General features: G+C 40.5%; 1 protein-coding gene and 1 long non-coding RNA gene across 2 annotated transcripts in view; one reads left to right on the forward strand and one right to left on the reverse strand.

Annotated features, from left to right (window-relative positions):
* LOC139753724 (uncharacterized) overlaps positions 1-18,363 on the forward strand; it is a 105,551-nt gene that overhangs the window by 16,059 nt on the left and 71,129 nt on the right. The gene's annotated exons all lie outside the window — the stretch shown is intronic.
* LOC139753723 (15-hydroxyprostaglandin dehydrogenase [NAD(+)]-like) overlaps positions 1-18,363 on the reverse strand; it is a 63,944-nt gene that overhangs the window by 9,094 nt on the left and 36,487 nt on the right. The gene's annotated exons all lie outside the window — the stretch shown is intronic.

Here is an 18,363-nt window from a genome sequence, read left to right on the forward strand (position 1 = left end):
CCGCTTTTCAAAATCTTAATAGATTATACTTCACTGCACCACTCATTCAAAATGGGCGACCCAACTAGCCTCATATTATTGTGAGAGTATCTCAGAATCAAACCCATGGTAGAAGACCTACCTTCAAAAGGCCTACCTTAAAAAAAGAAAATCTTCCGAGGTTCAGAATTATTACAGCTTCATGGTACCCATTCAGTTCATAAGTGACCAAGGGAATTATTTTCAACAGTCGTCCTTGAAGGCCATTTGAAAGGCAACAAAGGCTTTTTCTCCACTTTATCATCTTTTATACAGGTTACTTCGAGTCGCTTTTGATAAACGCCATTTTCCCTTGCTGAGCTGGGTACCCAAGCTTGTGTGTGTGTGTGTATATATATATATATATATATATATATATATATATATATATATATATATATATATATATACATACATAAGAGTTACCGGACAGCCTGCTGAGGGTTACACTGTAAGTAAAGTCACCTTTGGCGTGGCTGTATCTTTCATCAGCTGACGAAATAGAGTACGGTCTAGTGAAATAACTCTTCGGATGAGTCTGTGTCCCTGCTACTGAGGGTAGTGTAGTCTTTGTAGCTGCAGGAGTCTCTGGGTAGAGGGGTACTTCGCTTTTACTCCCAGGACCCCTTCCGTAAAGGGTTTTCTAGTGTTGCATGACTATATATGTTTTGTCAAAACCTCGCAACCTCGAACCATCGTCTAATTTTTCGGTGGATGGTGGTTCCCTTGAGCAAAAATAAGCACCTCCATCATCACCAAGGACAAAGAACATTACTCACAAATGGTCACAACAACCCCACGTTCACAGTGGAGCTTATCGGTTGAGCCCCACATGGACGAGTCTTTGTTTGGTCATAGAACTGTCATTGAACGTCTGAAGAAGACGGTCAAGGTTCTGTTTTTGCTTGGTGATTTCAGCTTAACGTGGATGGCCATTAATTGATGACCCTGATAGTCGATAGGCCTTAAGCCCAAATACCCAACCAACCAACCAACCAACTAACCAACCATGAGTGCGAGAATCCATTACCCTCGTACTTTTCGCTTATCCTGACTTGATAGCTTGTCTCTCATAACCCCTCCTGCATACCCTCCCCTAATTCCTTTGGCGCCTGACATCCTTCCCTTCAGTAAGTGGTGAAGAAAAACACTCGTAGTTTTGTTTCCAGACACTTGTACCTGGCCTTGTGACTGTAGTCATGGTATTAATAGTTTTTGTATGATCAGATGAATCAGATTATCCTAAAACCTGTAAAGAAGTGGTGAAATAAAGACACCTTGCTAATTTTACGTAAACTCTTATGATACAAGGAATAAGGAAAAATTGCGCGGATGAAAAGCGTAGGCTTTGACCGTTGTAGCTGGTTTAGCAAACGTGGTGGAGGGAAGCCCGCATGTGTGACGTCACACTTGAGTGGCTGGAATTAGGACGGGGGCGGAGGAAGGGTGGGGAGGACTAACCAAATATAGCGTGTGATGTGGCTGGAGGGAAAGTGTGGAAACATCCAGAGGACGTGGGGTTGAGGGTGGATGACTTGATATTTATCTTGGACTGGATGACTTGATATTTATCTTGGACTGCCGCCAGAACAAGAGCGTTTGAATGACCAGTATGCCGCTGCCTTTTCCATCTTGAAGGTATTCTTTTTGAATTCGCCTGTGCTTTCATACTTGCGGACCGAACATATATACTGGATTTCCGATTAGCAGCAATGCAATATTATCTCGTTTAAAGCAGCTGTGTTTACTTGCGGTGATGATCCTTTACCTTCACTAAAGTTTAAGGATGGAGCGGAATTGGACATCTTTCAGAACATGCACATCCCAAGCTCAACTTGTGATTAGCTTTACCAAATCATATCCTTCTCAGGCTTCGTGAGATTAGAAAGTTAATTGACCGGTTCATTGTCGAAACCGATGACAACTCGCGCGCTATTAAGTATGTCATTATAACCATCACTGGGTAGGAAGCGTTAGTAGGGGCATCAACCTTAGAGCTATCTCTGATCCATAAGGAAAGAGGAGAGACTAGAGATAAGGATATGAAAAATGTAGACACTGAGGTCCTATGTGGACTTTACCTATGGTAGGTTCATTTATGTACATAACACTGATATGTTCTCAGAAATAGGGCAAATAAGTGAGTTAAAACCTATGATAGGTCCAGTTATGTACATAACACTGATATGTTCTCATAAAGAGGGAAAATGATAGTTAAAACTTCATGAATACTTGGACAGATTGAGCTTTAGTTGTTTGAGTCAAGAGCGACTGTGAACAAAATCTTAAATTTAAGTTTCAGCCCAGAGCACACATGGAGATTGGGCAGCGATCCACCAAGTTTTTTTTTTTTTATACATTGATATTCTAGTGATTATATAAAGAACTTGTGACGTAAACATTTATGACAGGTACACGTAAATACCAAAGATTAGTAATATATTCCTTTAAAACTAATGTCACATACACACATATATATACACACGCAGTTTGTGTATTTGCATCTTATTATGTTATGACGTTACATGTTCACTTATCTATTTATCTCTTCATGTTGCGTTTGAATGTACTGTGGATGGTTTAGTTTGACACCCTACACCCGTGCCACATGTTCCTGCGTACCACTAGCTATCATAGGCCACACGCAGTGCGCCCCGGCTTGCAAAAAACATTGTGCCGGGGACTGTGCGGTCATTAAAGCTGCCTTTTAATGTGCTCAAACTGTGTGCGAAAAATTGTGAAGAGAAACCCATTGCGGTTATAAATGGCGCGTGGATGTTGTGTGAGTGTGTGTGTGTGTGTGTTGGAGCGGTTGGGTCGGAAAAGCTCCTGTAGTGTTTGTTCTTATCTTGTTGTTTTTCTGAGTTCTGCGTTACTGTCTGGTTTAAAACTCCTGGTCGTGTACTGAAAAATTAAATGTCCGTTTGGAGTTGAATGGAGAAAGTGCAGAATCTTCTTTTGTGGAGGAATCTTGCCAAATTGAAAGATACAATTTGAAAGTAGCGTGGAATAAATGAATCATTCCTTGATGTGGAAAACCCATAGCGTATGATATGGGGATTGAGTTATCTTAACCCATTTTCTTAAGGTAGTAACAAGAAGGGAAGATCCGTGAAAGAATTCCTGTAGCACTGAGTTTGAGCTTATCCTCGAAGAGCGAGAGAAGCTGCTCAGATGAGGATGTGATCTGCTAGGGCGTGAGTCAGCCAGACGAGCGGGATATATATATATATATATATATATATATATATATATATATATATATATATATATATATATATATATATATAGTTATAACAGGCTGAGTTCACATGAAGCAGACGCAGACCAGTGGTGTTGGGAATGTGTGTTTAACTGTGAGTTATGATGCCATTCAGGGAGATGATGTGAGGGTAAGGATGGCTGTTAACGGACGTGAGGGTGATGAGTGGGGCAGTTGTGTGAGGGAGGGAGTACTTGCTCTGAACTGGGGATTACATTTTTTTTTATTTTATTGTTGTTGCTGTGAGGCACATAAGTAAAATATGTTTCAGGGATTACGCTGTAAAACACACACACACACACACACACACACACACACGGGCCTCCGTGGTGTAGTGGATAGCATTATTGTCCCGGAGTCAGCAGGGGCCAGCCAGGGGTCGGACCCGTATATTCTCGAATCCTGGGTTTGGCAGCCTGTTTGCTCCCCGACTGTGTTCATCCTTCCCTCGGGGCTGATCGATGAATAGTTACATGGCTTTTACTGGGATATATATATATATATATATATATATATATATATATATATATATATATATATATATATATATATATATATATATGATCCCTGGGGATAGGGGATTAAGAATACTTCCCACGTATTCCCTGCGTGTCGTAGAAGGCGACTAAAAGGGGAGGGAGCGGGGGGCTGGAAATCCTCCCCTCTCGGTTTTTTTTTTCAATTTTCCAAAAGAAGGAACAGAGAATTGGGCCAGGTGAGGGTATTCCCTCAAAGGCCCAGTCCTCTGTTCTTAACGCTACCTCGCTAATGCGGGAAATGGCGAATAGTTTGAAAAAAAAAAAAAATATATATATATATATATATATATATATATATATATATATATATATATATATATTCACACACACCTTTGCATATGAAATACATATACACAGGACTTTGAGTACATAAAGACAGAAATCTCCATACACACGTACCTACACAATACATTACTTAAACTTAGCCTTCAAGCAGTACTTTGCGTGTCCCCCCCCCCCCCAGGCTTGACACCCCACAGCTTCCTCTCCACCATCATGTACAGTACCAACTCCAGTGTTGTGTGGAGTGAGCCGATTATGAGACACAGGTCAGCTTGCGGCTGCTCTTCGTAATTATGAGTAATGAGGACACGTGGGCCAGCCCTCCACAGGCCATTCATTCATCCAGTCACCGAGCACGCTGGTGCAAACGAAGGAAATGTAATGATAGTGTTACTTCATTAAACAACTTTATGAATGTCCTGATTTAAGGGTTTCTTTTTTGTTACCGTGTGTTTATGGTTTATTGTGTAGAGTTGTCTCAATTAAGTTTGTCACGTAACATCTTGAACTCGACGTTACCAACCTCTGCCTAAGGGTCCACACACACACACACACACACACACACACACACGAACATGTACGCGCGCACACAAGACCTAAAGTGAAGACACTAACAAGAGAGGCTTCATTAGTATCCACCTGATGACTTCAGGAACTTAGCTCGTCCGTTGTTTACATACATAAGACAGCTACTAACGTACAAGTGCTCATTTATGTCAACAAGTAGCTCTCTTGAGTAATATACCAGTTTGCCTTGACTTTTGGTCACTTTATCGTAGGACGGCTAGAATATACCGAGGTCATTGTCTGTGTGGACTATGAAGATGCTGACATCATGGCGTGACTTGAGTTATGATACGCACTCAAAGAAGGATACACTGCTACACATGCGCTAATGCATGCCTCACCCGCAGCTTCATATTAGTCATCCAATAATATTACTGTACAATTCTAACCCAGTCTGGCGTTACAACTTCACCCATTTATTATAGGCGACTGTTTTGGTTCGCTTTCCCTCCTATGTAAATTGTCCTTTGGTATTTGCTCCTTAGAGCTGCCTGCCAGTTTAGCTAGGCTACGTAATACTCGGCATCCTACTACGTCGCGTAATTACTGTGTGGTCTTTGATAGCTCTAGGATGAATCGTTTTGTTGTCTCCTTTTTCTACTCCAGAAGCTTCGGAACTCTCTACCCCTTCATGTCTTTCCTAACATGCTTCTTCACTTCCTCCAAAAATTATTAGAATATTTTTCCTCTTTTGTACTCTTCACTTACACTTTTTCTTTCTCAATGACCTTTTTTTTTATATTTTGATTAAAGCCCTACCTTGATGTGAACTTTCGTTCGTATCCGAGGTTCAAACTTAGAAGAAAAAATAGATTACCGTACTGTGCTATACCATAACTGTACTAGTTATAATTTAACTTCCATCCGGCCGAGAACAGCAAAAGATTGCATGGTTAATGCAGTGGATTGACTTCTTGTGTCATATCTTCGCTGTAACAAAATATAACCAAAATATTTGATCCGTTATTTAGTTCAAAGGTGTAACAGTTTTGTGTGATACATTAGCTAAGCTTCTCAGTTCTCAACCGTTACGCTGTAAGGTTTGATTATATTTGCATCAGAAATGTAGTTACTGCTTCAAAGAATGCTGACGAAATAATCTAAAATTCAACCAAGTCGTAAGCCGTGCTCAGAATGAGCACACTCGCCTAACTTGCAAGGATTCTTGGATTCTATCACAAGGGAGGGTGAAACCAGCATACCTCGTTTAACCGGCTCTTTACTATCTCTATTACACTGAATACTGCTGGCTAGTTTCAGAAGGCCTGGGTTTGAAATGCGCTGAAGGAGTAGCAACCTTTCGCCTCGAAAAGAGGTGGAATGTGTGGAGAAGCAATCTTTCGCCTGGAAAAGGTCTGGAATGTGTGCAAGTGTTCCATCCCCTCATTCAGTGAGTATTAAAGAAAATAAGTACCCACAAAAAGCAGTGGATTTCATTTTTGCCAATTTAGTACTAGCACACATTCTATGGCGTGGGTAGGCCATTGTAGGTTTACAAGGCAAGAACTTTGCGAGTCATTTGCAATTTTTAGTAAGCTGCTCTCGGGGTGGGGTGGGGGGGTCATATTATCTCAATATGTTTGTCATGTTTATAGTTAGGTATCTGAATACAGAAGTTAAAGGCAACATAGTGATAAAACTGTAGTTGTGACGACGAAGAAACAGAACGGGGAGTCAGGCCTGTTGAGGAGTGGAGGGTGAACAGTGAAACCCGCTCTTCCAGTTAACATCCCCCCCCCCCCCACTCCCGGGCCAACTTGACATCCTTGAAGGGTAATCATGCGTATGATGCCTCTGAAATAGTCGTGAGTTGGCAGTGGCTCTCTCGAAGCCTCATGGAGGTTAACAGTGAGTGAGACAAGGTCCTGTAGTGTTCCCTGCATGTTACTTTTTTCTTTTTTTTTGTTTTTACATTGGAGGGTCCAGTCACGAACAAAAGTCTACATCAAGGCCGGATCGAAAAAGAAGAGACAAGGGGTAATATTTACAAATTTTGGAAGTGAAGAAGAAAAAAAGAAACAATGTGCCAGGTCGTACCTGTTGAGCAAGACATGATAGGTTAGTGTTCCAAAAGCTTCGATAGGGAAAGAAACAGGTATCAAAACGGCCCACCCTTGAGTTGCCAACGGTCACGCAGTAATCATGTCACGCCGCAGCTTGCCGAGTATTGCGTGGGCGATTTTAGTGGTGGGTGTAAACAAGCAGCCACCTCTTGGAAGCATACCCATTGAAAATGGAAAGTGAACCAACTTTGCGGCTTCGGGCAAAAGGGTCAAGTTTTGAGGTTAGCCTGGGAAAGTATATAAGTTGGACCGCTTTCGAATCATTTTTAGGTAAGGATGAAGAAGGTGGAAGCACCCCTGATATAATATATATATATATATATATATATATATATATATATATATATATATATTTCTTTTTTTTTTTTTTCATACTATTCGCTATTTCCCGCGATAGCGAGGTAGCGTTAAGAACAGAGGACTGGGCCTTTGAGGGAATATCCTCACCTGGACCTCTTCTCTGTTCCTTCTTTTGGAAAATTAAAAAAAAAAAAAAAACACGAGAGGGGAGGATTTCCAGCCCCCCGCTCCCTTCCCTTTTAGTCGCCTTCTACGACACGTATTCCCTGCGTGTCGTAGAAGGCGACTAAAAGGGAAGGGAGCGGGGGCTGGAAATCCTCCCCTCTCATTTTTTTTTTTTTTTCTAATTTTCCAAAAGAAGGAACAGAGAAGGGGGCCACGTGGGGATGTTCCCTCAGGGGCCCAGTCCTCTGTTCTTGACGCTACCTCGCTAATGCGGGAAATGGCGAATAGTATGAAAGAAAGAAAAGATATATATATATATATATATATATATATATATATATATATATATATATATATATATATATATCTTTCGTTTGCAAGTTACCGTCAGGAACAAACGAAGTAAGACCACATTCGCTCACATCCATTTTCTTGCTTTTATGTGTAATGCATCGAAACCACATCTCCCTATCCACAACTAGGCCCTCGATCACCCAAAATCTTTTTCACTCCTTCCTTCCATCTCCAATTTATTCTCTCCTTTCTCCTTGCACCCTTGATGAAATCTTAATGCTTCAAGTAACTTTCCTCCCACATCGTATACAGTACTAAGACCTTCGACAAGGCATCTCTACCAACCCTATCATATGCTTTCTTCAGATCCATAAATGCAAATAGAAATCCTGTTTATCTTAGTATTTCTCCTACATTTTTTCAAGCAAACACTTGATATACACATCCCAAGCCACTTCTGAAACCACACTGTTTCTTCGTAGTCTTATACTCTGTACATGCCTTCTACCTCTCAGTCACTGTTCTCTCTTACAACTTACCGGATACACTCAAAGAAACTTATACCTGCATGCATTCCGCATATATATATATATATATATATATATATATATATATATATATATATATATATATATATATATATATATATATATATATATGCCAGCACAAAATTAGGCTACGAGTTTGAAACAGAGGTTGGTGTCATTGCCCTTCTGCCCCATATCCTTTGTGTCGATCGATAACAAAGGATATATATATTTATGAATGTGAATCAGCGGACGGAGTCATTTGTTTGTTTCGCGAATCCATGTGATCGTCAGTGAATTCTCTTCCGTTCTGTGACCGCTTATCTCTGAATTCATCGTGTGATTTATAAACTTTACCAGAAACTACGAGAATCTGGATCGCAAGCACTATTTGAAGGCGAACTATAAGCTTAATTATCAATGACTTGGGGGAAAAAAAGAAACAAGAATTAGTCATGATATTTAATAGATGTACTGTTGATAGCTTTAGGGAGTTTTTTTTTCCGCGCTTTTGTTATTGGTGCCATAAGTGGCAACAAATAACCATAATTTTGATTAAATCCCGCTACGTCACACAGAATGATAAACAAAATCCGGGCATTTCATTATAGATTTCATTTACGAATCCTTAAACTTGTTTTTCATTACAGAACGCAGAATGTTGTTTATCAGTTAACTCTCATGGTATCGGGTTGTGCCAACATTCGTGCGACGTGGGGACATACCTCGGTGAAGAGGGCCAAGGATCAGATTACCTGTAATGGTAGTACTGCGCCTCTAGCTGAGTCGCCGGTCGTCCACTTCAGTATTACGACTCTAATTAGACTCGACTCTCAGACTTATGGATATTACCAACAGTAAACCCCTAAGGATCTGAAGTAATGGATATTGACAACTTTCAACCTGAATGGTTTTACTCATGAACAGTTCAAAGACTTCGTTGTAAGAGTTTGAGGTGAATGTTGCTTTGCGCTTAAAATCTTAAGGGTTTCATTATCAGCGCTGTCGTAAAATCTTTGCCTTTTCAATATCGTGAGTCTTCAAACCGTTTGATGTGAACCTAAACATTTCAAGCACTCTCCGAAAGGACTTGCAAATAATGTCGCCGTTTTAGACGTTTTCAATTAAGCTAGGATTAGATTGAAAGACGATAACTAGCAAGGGGACCAGCTGACGGTACTGACAGAAGGGAGGTGAGGAGATGGGTCGGTTAGAAGCTTCGCATCATTCCGACTGTTTGTGGTGCATTGCACGTTGTCTCTCTCTCTCAGCACACGATGTCTTAAACGTTTGCAAATGGGCTGCTCAGCCAGAGCTTTGAAAACAAGTTTGGTATCATTACATTATCATTCTTATCTTTCACATGTTTTAGTTTTATAATTAGGCATCAGATACACAGAAAGTTAATTTTACGGGTGATAACATAAATCGTATTGACAGCGACTTTCGTTAAGAGCTTATAACTTTAGATCATCAGATTAATCTAATGGTAGATCAAAGTATGCTGTATCATTCACTACCGTAAAATGGATAAAAGAAAATTCCTGCTTCTAGACATATACGTATATCAAAACAACTAAAGAAAGTGAAGAGTTGACAGTCCACCACTCCAGCCGCTGTGTTTTTAAAGTTTGCCTCCTCACGCACCGTTATGTGTCCTTCAGTTTCACTAACACAAAAATAATGGGATAATACTTGGAAAAATAAAGCCTTAGAGATCAAAGCAGATTGCTGAGTGTATGAAATTAGCTTTCAGTTACGATTAGCTTCTTCAGTTAGCCTTGAACTAACTAGATCGTTTTAGGGATCAGTAGGTCATAGGTCTTCACTATCCCCTCATCCTCAGTAAACCATTTTTTCACTACACGTTCAACAGAATTTGCCTTTGACCCGAACCTCACTGTGAAGGACAGAAGCCATCACCACATCATTGACACTATTCACATAATTGAACCTTATTGGTCAGGACAAAGGCCATCTTAGCACCCTTATCTTCATTCACCAGTTGTGCTTGATCTGACTCTATCAGGCCACTGACCTGACTCAAAAGGGTCATGTCAGAGGCACACTGCACTACACTTTCATCTTCCCTACAAACTTAACACAATTAGCCACTAGTCTCAACCATACAATTCAAAGGCCATCACTACTACACCTCTGTATTCATTACACTCTTACCTTCAGTGCATTCTCACCTTCACTAAACGCTCGATACAAGTGGCTTTGAACCTAGTTTGCATCACTTAATTCACTTTGCAATGAAGATAATGGCGCTAAGGCCTACTTCCATCAGTACTCCCCATTTTCCCAGCTAGGGGTTGATAGCATTTTTTTTTGGGCAGTTTTGTTTTTTCACAGACACAAACACCATTATTGAGTTATGGATTGCCCTCCCGGATACAAACAATCCTAGTAATTAATTTCGAGTTAAATCAGTGGCATAGGAACTAAGTTGTTGTGGTTTGTGTGTCATCAAGGTAAAGTTGCCCCAGCATTTAGTGTTTGGGTATTTAATCGGCAGGGTTGTAAAAGAACGAAATGGTGAATTATTAATCTTTCGAGCACTTTATGACAACTCAAGACCTGGTTTCGTAAGTAAATCAGACGGGGAATTTGAACGGTCTAAAACACTGCTGAGCAGATACTAACATAATGGACTTATGTGACTGGGAGTGGGTTTCATTCAGTATGTTCTCTTGTATGTTTTTAAATGTTTCCTATATGTGTGCAAACTTTACAATATTAACCTCATCACAACTGTCAATATGCTCATCCAAGTATGCGTCTCGCCCGTGGCGTCCCTCCCTCTGCCCGCTACGTGTCTTGGTCCTTTAGACAACTGGTATTATACATTTTCAGTTCACTGAATAAATGAACCGGATTCCCTGACCAAGCAAGACTCTTATTGAATCTTGCATTTTTTTCTACGTTTTTAAGATTGTAGAATTACGTATGGAAATTACATGTCAGCTGTCCATAATGCACGAAAAAATCGCCTAATCTTTTTTGTGTTGTCTGTTTTCATGATGAATCATTCACATGCCAGTTGCAACTTGTCCATTAGAAGAATAAGGGTGAATTGATCATTATTATCCATAAATTCATAGCTACAGTTAATGTACGCTGTTGGACACAATGGCTACCAGGTGCAGAATGAATGGTCAGTGTCAGAAATCGTAAATAAGCATTAAACATACCGTATTTAGTTGTAAATAATTGTTGAGCTCTTTGTTGATGCACCAGGGAAAAGTATAACACGCTGCGTGTTGGAGAGCCATTCCCGCGACCCAGCTTTTTACTCTATTCTAGGATAGGATGGGAGGCGGATTGCGTGTTGTGACTGGGTAGAGGTACCGTCAGAATAATGTCTAGAAATTACATGGCGGCTCTGCGGGGGACGGCGTATTGTGTTCTTGTTGATGCAGATATCCTTAAGGACTTAACTTTATTCATGCCAGCATTGTATCATGTGGATGAATTTTGTAACAAAATTAGCCAAGAACTCTAGAGAGCATGGCGCTGGTCTGGGGAAGTTATCATTATCTTTTTGAATTAAGGGCTTTTTTCAAGATATTAAACCGTGTCACTAATTTCTTCAAACATCCCCGTATGCATTTCCATGATTCATAGTATTCCCCCGTATGCATTTCCATGATTCATAGTATTCAGGGAGCTACAACCGTACCTTAACTTGGAAATGAAAAATTGCGAACATTCGTTTTGTCGCTCACTTTGTACAGTACAGTCTTCAGCTTGAAAATTATAATTGGCAGCAGCTGAATGTGATCTTATTTTTCATCGCAGCAACAGCCTGAGGCATGACTCTTACCCTCCGTCTTCCATAACATTAAGTCTCCGTCTTAAGCCACCAGGCTGTAATGGATATCCAGTGGAGGTGACATCACACGAAACAGCCGCTTGCTGTGAGAAACAACAAAACAGTTACCGGACCACATAATATCTTGAGAGGTGATCACCGCCAACGAACCACTTGAACCCAAAGATCAAAGCCCAGGGAGCGCTCTTCATAACGCACGAGGTTTTGTAATAAGAATAAGCAAGGAAAAAGTGGTTTGTGCGACACATGGTAATTTCAGCTTGGCAAACGCCCCAGCCCCGCCTCCGTGTATTATAGTGACAAATTAGAGTAAATGTTGGCGAAGTTTATCTTTCCATTGCATATTTTGTTATTCGTTTTCCTACTGTCAAGAGTTCTGAAGTGAAATTTTGCTCTACGAAAAGAAATTGAATGTAGCTTCACCGCTTCCATCTAGTCTAGACGAATTCTCGTTTTAAAAAGGCAAAATGTAGTCCCGTGTGAACCTGTCAGAAGTTGACGAGGACGTGACATCTGACGCATGTTTACACCCGACAGCTCAGGATCTCACTCCTCTTGTTTTGAAAGCTTTTTCGCTCTGATGATTTAGGGTACGATTATGTTTTTATGCATAGGTTTATGAGCATAATGCATTTATCTTAAGTTCGCAGTGGAGACTGTGGGACCTGTATTCAACTTGGTGGAAAATCGTACTCTACGCTCTGTCCATCCCATTCTCCCATGAAGGGCACAGCAGCATTCATTTGTGTTGTTTCCTTTCAGCTGAAGATACTTTTTCTGGACTCTCTTGTTTCACCAACAGACTGAGCATTTATCCACTCACGCTAAAGGATCAGATTACCGTTTTTAATCTGACAGCTCAGGGTTTTCATGCTGATATGCAAATTATGACCTTGGTAATGATGCGGTCCCAGGCTGTGGTGAGGCGCACTTTCTAAGGACCATGCTCCACGTCGCCTGGCCAACACTGTGATCGTGTTCCCAGCTGAGCGGCGGCGGTATTGATGAATTATGCACCGTTGCCTCACTGACGCGTTGCCCATCCTTTGCGTATTGGTCGTTGTCCCTTGGACGTTGTTCTTCACTCTAGTGAAACATGCTTGTGTGGCACATGTATTACATAAATTCAAGGCTGAAATGATCTTTTATAATGTTCTTATTGATTCTCTTTCGAGATATGTTAATAATATTCGTTATCCCTCGGTTTTTATTGGTAACTGTACTTATGCTTGTTCAAAGAGCTCTCATGAATATTAATAAGAAATATTTTTCGTGTAGCCTGGTCGTTAGGGTGGATGGCGGGTAGTTCTGGTACTGAGGCGGGTTGCGAGTAGCCTAGACAGAAGGATAGCGACTGGTAGCCTAGGACAAGGTTTGGTGCTGAGTAGCCAGGGTGGGTAGCCTGGACATTAGACTGTATATCGGATAGTCAGGGCAGTATGGTGGGTGGCGGGTAACCTGGGAGGTAGGGCGGGTGGCTGATAGTCAAGAAAGTAGGATAGGTGGCGATTATCCTAGGAAGTAGGGTGGAAAGAGGGTAGTTGCAGGATTAGGATGTTTGGCAGGTAGACTGGACATCAGATTGGGTGACGGGTAGCCATGGCAGTAGAATGGGTAGTGGATAGCTTGGAAGTAGGAAGGGAGGCGGGTAACATGGGCAGTGGGAAGATTGGCGGGTAGTTGGATGGGTGATGTGTAGCCTAGGCATTATTAGGGTGGTGAGTAGCCTAGGTAGTAGGGTGGGTGGTGTGTAGCCTAGGAAGTAGGAAAGATGACGGGTAGCTTGGGCAGTAGGGTGAGTGTTGAGTAGACTGGAAATTAGGGTAAGCGGTGGCAAGCAAGGGAAGTTAGGAGGGCGACGAGTAGCCGCCACCACGGCACTAGAAGCTAACGTTTCCGGCAAAGTTAAACAAGCAAGGCATAACCTTGGTTTCGTAGTTACGAAACCTTGTTCGTAAACTAGTCTACTATATAATGGAAAAGCTGTAAATATATGGAGGATTCGTTGGGTGTAGTTCTTTATCATATTCTCCATTGCTAAGCTGGTTAATCTAGCAACGCTGGGTAATATGATTTATGGCGCCACTCAAGACATTTAAAACTGGTTATGGTGAGAATTACAACACAGTTAAAGCAGTTTATATAGCTTTCCTAAAGGCGAAGCACACTACTTATAAGCTAACTACTGTCTCTTGCTAGCACCTTCGGTAATGACTAGTTAACGCACACTTAACTTCTTGAGTTTTGCTATGCTGTTTTATTATATTAAGAATTTCACGATTTAACCCTCTTTCTATGGGAGGAATGAACTTTCATCACGATATAATTTTTTAGGGTTTGTTAGTCGTCTGCATTCTTCATTAGTTTTTTTTTTTACATTTTAAACCTTGTCTCCTTGTTGTCAATCATTCTTTGTTCCACATTTCAGAAAAGCCATATCATTAGGAAATGGAAGTCTTGTCCTGTTATTCACATACTGATGTATATACAATTCACATGGGGTTTCTTGAATATTTTTTTACGTTATACTTTTACCCTTATCACCAGACTCGTTTTAGACTTCAAGTTTGTCAGTCTCCGGCCTCCCAGTCACTCTTCATAACTCGTTCCTGTTCTCATGCTCCTTGTTATCTTCACCGTCTTGCGATCTCTTCCTTCTTTCAATGGAGCTGTTGATGCGATCAATCCATCTCATTCTAGGAAGTCATACAGGACGTCTTTCATCAAGGGTCCAGTTCAGATATAATTAATCCCTCGAAAGTAGCGGTAAGCTTTGATGTTAAGGTCTACTGCCATTTATCCTGCTTCCCCTGCACTTTAAATTTGTATTGCTGGTCCGAAGCCAGTGTAACAGTGCAATGTAATCATCATAGCTAGGCAGAGTTGCAACTGCATCTAACCTTGTATTGCGCGAAAGAATTGCAGTGGGGGCTCTTTGCTATCGAAACACTAATAAAATTGTTGCCACACACCTATACTGACATTAAACTCCAATCTCCTGCGTGCATGGATGGAAAGGAGTGGTGCTTTACCTTTTATCAAAACACTCCACCTGAGAACCAGGTTAATGGCTGGCAACGACCCGCATCGGCAAGGAGAGACGAACGTTGCTCGTCGTCCTAAAATAAATGATGATTCTTTGTCCTATCTTGTTCCAGCACTCATGTTCCTTACTCTTTCGTCTGCATCTGACGTTTTCTTCATTTCCTCTTTTTCTGCATACGCACATAATTCATATATATATATATATATATATATATATATATATATATATATATATATATATATATATATATATATATTGTTGAGAGAATTTGCAAACAGGTCTCCTTGTCTAAATAATAAGTTTGTGATACGCTTCTCGCCAGACTCGAACGCCCCCGACCTACATTTACCAAATAGCCTCCTAACTACGTCTCCTCGTTGTATATCAAGTGAGTTATATTTCTTTCTTGTATCTCCATGATGATGTGATTATTATACGACAGTGCACTTGGAACTTATCGTGTTTCATTTCCCCGTGGACTCGTAGGAACTTTTCGTGTTTCATTTTCCCCGTGGACTCATAGGAATATATATATATATATATATATATATATATATATATATATATATATATATATATATTTTTTTTTTTTTTTTTTTTCATACTATTCGCCATTTCCCGCGACAGCGAGGTAGCGCCAAGAACAGAGGACCGGGCCCCTGAGGGAACATCCCCACCTGGACCTCTCCTCTGTTCCTTCTTTTGGAAAAAAAAAAAAAAAAAAAAAAAAACGAGAGGGGAGGATTTCCAGCCCCCCGCTCCCTTCCCTTTTAGTCGCCTTCTACGACACGCAGGGAATACGTGGGAAGTATTCTTTCTCCCCTATCCCCAGGGATATATATATATATATATATATATATATATATATATATATATATATATATATATATATATATATATTGGAAAGGATCACAATTTTGCACGTGATCAAGTATATTCCTATGAGTCCATGGGGAAAATGAAACACGATAAGTTCCGAAGTGCACTTTCGTGTAATAATCACATCATCAGGGAAGACACAAGAGAGAAATATAAGTCAGTTGATATACAACGAAGAGACGTAGCTAGGACGTCATTTGGTAAACATGTGATTGTCTTGGACCAAGAAACATGAATTCTGTGTAATGTATAGTACATAGCTAGATCATTCAGTCCGATTTTGAAAACGTGCTAGTGGAAAACTTATAGATATGTAAGAACAACTGGTTTAGAATCCCCGCCCCCCACCCACCCACACACACACACACACACACACACACACACACACACACACACACAAAGTGTGACCACAGCCGTTGTTTAAAATTACGTTGTTTAATATCACTTTTTTGTTAATCCATCCACTTTTGAAGATCTGTTTGCCTGAATTCAGATAGTGTGACCTGCAGGATATATCATTTTTTTCTATTGCCTTTTATAACCCCACATGCTATGGCATGGGTAAGACATTAGAGGCACTCGGAAGACTAATTTTTCACACCACATCTCTGCACCCAAATCTTATTCCAACTTTCTATTTAAGGAAATTCCTCAAAGCACGCACTTTCTCTTCCCACTGAATTGGAATGAACCTGGTGCTTGTGCGTGTGCGCGTACTTGGTATTACTCCATTGATTCGTAAATTTTACGACCGTTCAGTTGATACATTATGTCAGTACAGACCCCAGGCACAGGGAGTGAGTAGGTGGCTCCGACCACAGTTAATAAAAATTTCGTAAAGACAGCCTTTGAAGCAGAGTTGGCAGTAAATTCGAAGCACAATAATGTAATAGCCTAGTCGATATTGAATTACAGATTCGCCGGGTCTTTGTCTAATTGCCAGCCCATTCTGGGGTCAGTTTGATAAACCGTAATGGAATGTCTGGCATCAGTAAGAGATATTGCTCTAAGATTTTGCGACCATCTTTGTTAAAACCAGTCTAATGTTTCCAATTTTCGAGACCGTTATTTTATATTGATGTGTTTTGAGTGGTTGGGCTGATGGGCCCGTTAATGCGATGTTAGCACCATATTCTTCAGGATGGTTTGTCCCTGAATGAATTGAAATAATAGCTCTGGTAATTTCTCAGAAAAGTCTGATATATTTTGGACATTTGCTTCTTCAGAATGTATTTAGAGTCACATTTTAGTCACTGCTTGGATGAACCACAGTTGCTAGAAAGTTGAATAATGTGCATGTCTTGGTAGAGCATTGATATTTGTGTCCAGATGCTGTGTCTGTCATAAATAGCTTTTGTTATGTATATTTTGGGTCGTTACCCAAAACGTACAACAAAGTTAATGGAAGCTCCTCCCCTCGTCACATGAATTATGTAAATTTCCCTCGGTACTAAAAATCATGTAAATTTCGTGGTTTGGCATCATGAGCCTGGTTTGTGGTTAGCCGTCGCAAGCATAAGCATCAGATTTGGCCAAAAAAAACAATTACAGAGCCGCTAAACATACACCTGTCAGTATGCGCATACACGCACAAGATGAACTTTGTGCCTAATTATATATTATTTTAGGATACGAAACGAGTATGAACAACCGGTTTACAGTGGTGTTCGTGTGCGTGTAAATTTTCTCAAGGTGACTGACGTACGTAGAAATGTCATGCATTAGGATTGACCTGCAGGTGGCGAAAAATGTGGACAGGACCCTCGCAAGATGTATTAAGAGGTGGAATACAGAACGTGTTATTGCCTTATGACATGAACTTGATTTTCATCCGATATAGAGACGTGACTTCAGTCATCCTCCCTGATCGCTTACGGCAAGAAAGAAAAGCGTCCATTCATGCTCTTAATTTATATGTGACTACGTTGTAGCATCATTATATTTCTTTTTTTTCTTTCATTCTATTCGCCATTTCCCGCGTTAGCGAGGTAGCGTTAAGAACAGAGGACTGGACCTTAGAGGGAATATCCTCACCTGGCCCCTTTGTTCCTTCTTTTGGAAAATTAAAAAAAGAAAAAAGAAATACATATATATATATATATATATATATATATATATATATATATATATATATATATATATATATAGAGAGAGAGAGAGAGAGAGAGAGAGAGAGAGAATTCCAAATGTGGGAGTGGTGTCTGTCTTCTCGTCGAGCTGTCTTAATGGTGAGGGGAGGAATGTGGTTGTGGGTGAGTGCGCTCCCAGACGCCGCCTCACTACCCAGGGTCATGTGGGTGATAACCTGTTCCTTTATACCAAAGCTGCCTCCGCCATACCACAGGAACGCTTGGGGTCACAGGGTATTGCACTGTGTAAAGATGAAATCTAAAAGAAATGTGAAAGTACTGCTTTGGCTGTCCTTCCAAACTAAACTAACCTAGCTGCATATCGAAAAGATTTGATCAAGTTATTTCATATATCTTATGAAAGTGTCTAGGAATTACTCTAGAACTCCTTTCCCAGGAGCTTCTGCAGTCTTTAGCTAAAGCTGCGCTACTTCAAAGTAGCGGAGGTTATTAG

The sequence above is a fragment of the Panulirus ornatus genome, chromosome 15, assembly GCF_036320965.1.
Source record: "Panulirus ornatus isolate Po-2019 chromosome 15, ASM3632096v1, whole genome shotgun sequence".
Classification (NCBI taxonomy): domain Eukaryota; kingdom Metazoa; phylum Arthropoda; class Malacostraca; order Decapoda; family Palinuridae; genus Panulirus; species Panulirus ornatus.